The sequence below is a fragment of the Nyctereutes procyonoides genome, unplaced genomic scaffold, assembly GCF_905146905.1.
Source record: "Nyctereutes procyonoides isolate TBG_1078 unplaced genomic scaffold, NYPRO_anot_genome, whole genome shotgun sequence".
NCBI classification, from domain to species: Eukaryota; Metazoa; Chordata; class Mammalia; order Carnivora; family Canidae; genus Nyctereutes; species Nyctereutes procyonoides.
The window spans coordinates 5,661,801-5,667,800 of NW_026575032.1; positions in this window are offsets into that span (position 1 = coordinate 5,661,801).

Here is a 6,000-nt window from a genome sequence, read left to right on the forward strand (position 1 = left end):
ACAAATCCCTATCCTTTCAGGCTTAGAGTCTTATCATACAAACAGAAAATTGAAAGCGATACAAAAAAACGGAAATATCTAGTTATGTTGTGTGTTATTAAAAAAAAAAAAAAAAGCAAAAGTAAGGGGAGCCTGGGTAGCTTAGTCAGTTAAGTGTCTAACTTGGCTCAGGTCATGATCTCAGGGTCCTGAGATGGAGCCCCACATCCAGATTCCTCCCTCAGCAGGGAGTCTGTTTTTCCCTCTCCCTCAGCCCTTCCTCCACCTTGTGCTCTGCCCTCCCTCTCTCTCAAATGAACAAATAAAATCTTGAAAGAAAGAAAGAAAGAAAGAAAGAAAGAAAGAAAGAAAGAAAGAAAGAGATCTCAGCGGTCAGTCTGCCTCTCATTCTAGGTGAGATGCTAAGCTAATTAGAAGTGTGCAAACCAAGGGAGTGTTGTATTTAGTGTATGTTTTTTTTAAAATCCTTTTTTTTTATTGCTTTGAGAAAAATTGCCTATGGAGGGCAAGATTGGAGGCAGAAAAGTTATGTCTTCTCAAAAATTCAAGAGAAACTATAACGACTTTGATTCTTCTATGTCTGATGACGCTAGTCCAAGACAATGAATGTGGTCATCTTTTGAAGATTAAAACACACTTTGAAAAAAGTTATAGAACTTGCATTTTATATGTTTACAACAAAGTGAGAGGGAAAAAAATGTGGTTTCTAGGATTTTTTCCTGGAGTAACAAGTAGTGCCACTATTTGCTAAAATATTAAAGGGGAGTAACAGGCTTATCAATGGGTCATACACAGTTCTGTTTTAAATGTCCTGAATATTTATTAGATATCTAAATGGAGATGCAGAATAGGGAACATGTAAATACATAGTTCAGTGGTCAGGACTCTAAGATAAATTTGAAAATCATCAACATATAGATATGATATAAAGCCTTACCCACATTAAGATCACATATGTAAATAGAGAATAAAAGACCAAGGTCAAAACCCTGAAACATTAATATTTAGAGGTGAAGAAGGGAAAATACCAGTGAAGATGATAAGGAAGGTAGAACCGAGGAACTTACCTATCAAAAGTCTACTTCAAGATAAAACTTACTTTTTTAAAAAAAAGGGTCTTTCACTTATTTCTCATATAAATTCCGATAATAAAGGACATGAGTTTATATTTCCCTGAGTTCTAATAGAATGACATGGACTCTAAGATCCCCCTATTGGTGTAATTGGTGTAATTTAAAAGTTCATACAAATTTGCAAAACTTACCACAAAGGTAATCAACAGCTGGGATCCAAGCTTTTTAAAAAAAAATTTTAGTTGAAGTACAATATATACACATTAAACACGTGAAGTACATTGATTTTAAGTGTACATCTTGATAACTGTTTATATATATGCAATGTCTTTTTTCCCTGACACCACCTCTAATACCAAATTGTGTGATTTTCTGACACCAGCTCAGTGTCCAACAATTCAGTTCAATTCTGACATAAACTCCCAGAGTTAGCACAGACCCCACGGGTTCAAGATCAGTTCTGCAAGGCCACCCCCACTACAGGTACCAGTCAAAAGGGAGAAGGGAGAGACACCTGTACCTCTGACCAACTAGCTATAAATCAGGAGTTCCCACAAACTCTTTCTCAAGTTCCATAATTTATTAGAGTGTCTCACTGAACTCAGAAAAACACTTCATTTACATGTACTCATTAATCATAAAGGATACTACACAGGAATAGCCAAACGGTAAGATGTGTAGGGCAAAGAATGTAGAGGAAGGAAGTGGTGCAGAACTTTTATGTTCTCTCAGAGCACATCACTCTTGATATGTTCACCAACTCAGAAACTCCTTGAACCCTAACCTTTAGTGCCCTTCTGGAGGTTTCATTATATGGCCATGACTGATTAAATCAGTGTCCAAAGTTTGTTAACTTCAATTCCAGTCCCTCTACCCTCCCTGGAGGTCAGAGGGTGAGGCTGAAATTTCTAATCCACTAATCATGGCTTGGTCTTTTTGGTGACCAGCCCCCTCCCTGAAGCCATCAGCCATTCATTAGCATACAAAAGGCACTGAGCACTGAAAAGACACTGAGCCTTTTAAGAATTGTGCTGGGAACTGGGTAAAAAGACCAAATATTTTATTTTTTATTATACCAACACACACACACTCTGGAAGTAAAACTCAGATCAAGATACAGAATAATTTGGGAACTTGTTTCCCCAGTGTTAATAATTATTTCAGGCCTGCTTCTCTTCTGGCTCCAATATCAACAGTCCCAGCGGGCCTATTAAGTATTCCCCTGACAAAGCAAGACTGAGATTCTAGTGACATCTCAAAAACAAATTTGTGAGAGGTTTTGATTTTATGCAACACCCTACCATACATACTAAATCTCCATTAGATCTTTGGTTGTCTATATTTGATAGAACAAAGAGAATGGTGACAGAAATTTCTCAATCTGATTTTACGCTGCTAAGAAACAGTGTAGTCTACAGAAATATCAGAGCAGTGCGAAAGAATCCTTGTCAACCAAAGATTTCAAACTTATTTAAGGCAAATTGTTAACATAAGGAGACATTTTTATGTTTCTTCCCCCACCCCCAAAGTTCTCTAGACTATTTTCTAAATTCCAAGATTTCAAACTATATCAGATTCTCCAACCATTGTCTCCATTGGTATCTAGAAGAAAATGGACTCCAAAAATGCCCTGAGGCATTCTTTCACTCCAATAGGTCAAACCTAAAAGGAAAAAGATTTTCTAGTGAGCCTTATCTGGTATTACTTCTTCCATAGACACCCCCCCCCCCCAGGCTGTGACTTAACATTAGGAAACAGGAAGGCATTTGAGGATCCTAGAATTAGGAGCAGCATTTCCACCAATCTTGATCCCTTTTGTTCTGTCTTACTATAAGAGCTGTTTTTCATTTTCTCTTCTGATTCATTCTCCACTTTTTTTTTTTTTTTTTAAGGGTCAGGGGGATTTGCTGCTCTGTGACTTGAAATGACAAGGAGGTGTGAACTCAAAGACTACTTCTCCCCCAGTTACATTGCCCTCTGACTTCAAGTTGGGTTCAGCCAATGAAAGTTTGGCATAAGAGGACAGGAGGTCAGAGATGTCATGAGGGCTTCCTTCAATGGCTTAAGGTTTCATAGGCTCTGGTAACCCTGTTTCCATGTATTATTTAGTCTTAGTTGTAGTAATGGTGATACGGGAGAGCTTGGTTCTTGTCTCACAGAGTCAAAGAATGAACCTCGAGGACATGGGAGAGTGAGTAAAGGGATAGAAGTTTATTAAATAAAGATACAGAGAAAGCTCTCAGAAGTGAGAAGGGGTCCCGACAGGGTTGCCACTGAGGGTTTGTAGGGTTGGTCTTTTATTGAGAGCCTAATCAGGCAACCTAAATCCTTTTAACATTATCTATTGACATCATCATTGAGTAAAAATTATTGATAACATCTTCAATGGCTTACTTCTTCTTTGGGGTCTGGTTATTCTTTGTAGGTCAGGGATGAAGGTCATAAAAAGACACCCTCCCTGCCCACACCTAGGGCAAGGTGGTCTAGCCTGTTTCCTGACACCTCAGCATTTTGGGGATTTTTGTAAGCCCTGCTTCTGTGGCCCTCTACCTAGCCCAGCCTAGCCCTGTTTGTCCCTAACTCGATGGCTTTCCATTGTTGCTATTTCCTTGACATCTCCACACCCCTACTGGTTCCCTTAGTCCTTTCCTATTTAAATAAGACTAAATGTGCCTATTGTTTGCTGTTGGGATCTAAAGTCCTCTAGCCTATAGTTAATTCTTTTTCAAATTTCTTATATACCAACATAAGTAGAAATGTTAATGGATCCTGATACCAAGAGAAAATATCATTGATTAAAAGTTCCTTAGTACATTCCCTTATATCATTGGCTCTTATTGTTCACCGTAGAATTATATGCAAAGGTTCATGTGTTGTGATATTCAATCTACCTTACTCTCAAAATCCCCATCCTATCCAAACTGTTCTCCTTCCCTGCAGCTTCTTCTTTAATTTATCTTACCTTACTGTGCTGCATCTTTCCCTTTATGTCTCTAATTAGTGAGGAAAGTGTGATTGACTTCCTGGGCTTGCTGAATTCCACCCCATGGGAAGCATAAACATAGGCAAAACTGATTTCAATTAGTGAAATAACTTGGGACAAAATCTCTTAGATCTAACACACTCTTTCAACAACATCTATTATCTTTCTGATCCTGACAATTATCTTTGAAAGCTTCTTTGCTAAAAGAAAAAAAAAAAAGGAAAAATTATTTTTCTGTGTTTCATTTACTATTTGAATTTTTTTCTTCCCTCTCACATGTTCCATATGTTTGAATAAGATTTGAGTCTTTAGTATTGATAGACTGATAGGGTTCAGGGCAAGCGTCCCCAAAATATGCCACTTTGGCATACTGATTATTTTGAATTAAAATTACTTAAGATATAGTGCAAGAATGTCACTCTGACCCACTCCTTTGTTGCCCTGAAAGCAGGAAATAAATTCACCAGTGAAGAGTACCTTTCCTGCACCTGTCATGGAGAAGGCATCCTTATCACCAGAGATAGGAAATTCAGGGCCAAGAAGATTATATAAACAAACCTTGTTATCCTTCATTAATTTGTTTCCCAAAGCCCAAACTTATTTTGCCAATTTGTCACAAATTGTTTAAAAGATATAAAAACTGTATCCTTTGGTCACTTCTGTAAGTCTCAGATTTCTATGAACTCCTTTATATACAAAATTAAAATTTATTTGGTGGTTGGTGGCTCAGTGGGTTAAGCATCTGCCTTTAGCTTAGGTGATGATCCTGGGGTCCTGGGATAGAGCTCCACATTGGGCTCCTCTGCCTCTGCTGCTCTCCCTGCTTGTGTTCTCTCTCTCTCATTCACTCTCTCAACTAAATAAAATCTTTAAAAACATTTTTAAAAATTTAATTTTTTTTCCTCCTGTTAATCTTATTGGTCAGTTTAAATATGAGGCCAGCCAAAAAAACCTAGAAGAAAGGACAAGTTTTCCTTCCCTACAGTATGATAACATCCAGCACAGGTTGACTACTGTCCAATTAAATCAGCACAACTTGTGATAGTGCATTTGATTTTCATATTGGCAAAGATTGTCCCATCAATTTGCAATGCTCCTTATAGACTTTCCAAAAATTGAAGCAATCCAATTTTATGTTAAGATTCCAGATTACTCAGTGCAGAAAAACCTTTTTTCATAGACAATAGTCCCTGGAAAAATTGAGCTAGATAGGATTCATCATATAAATTCAAATATTAAAGCATAGTCCAAAGGCTCTGACTGAAACATGCATTTTTAGCTTTAGCTCACTTTCCCTTATCCAACCACTTCAAGGGCTCTCCTCTGTTTAGCACATCTGTCTCCACGGTATTTTTCTCCTTGTGAGAGGTTATTCCTATTACCATATCTGTTTATCCTGGACAAATTCCTAGTCTTAGAAATCATCCCAGTGACAGTTTGGTGATATGATATACGGTATCTAGCTTGTTTCTACAGTGAATGCTGATTTAAGCATGCCAGACAATCATACTAATGTCAAAATCCCAAAAGGTAACATTCAAATACACAACGTGATATACAAATTCTGAAAAGATATACAGGTATAGTTCCTACTCAGGAGGGAGGTAAAAAGCAATCTTAACATGAATGCATCACAATCACGCATGGAGCCAGAAGAGGGTCCACGCTTTTCTTTTCTGGATTGTCATTCGTACATAAATAGAAGCCTCAAGTTGATATACAAAAATATCTTCTCCTTTTGGACTGTATCTTCTTCTAGTGCAGAGTTCAAGTCCAGATAGACTTGAAACAGACTTCATTCTGGGAAGGCAGTAGTGGAAAATCACAATAGGTTACAGAACATAATATTTAGGTCTTCACAAGAGAGAGCAAAGGACAAATACTTCTATTATATTAAAAATCCTTATACAGGGGAGCCTGGTAGCTCAGTTGTTTAAGCAGCTG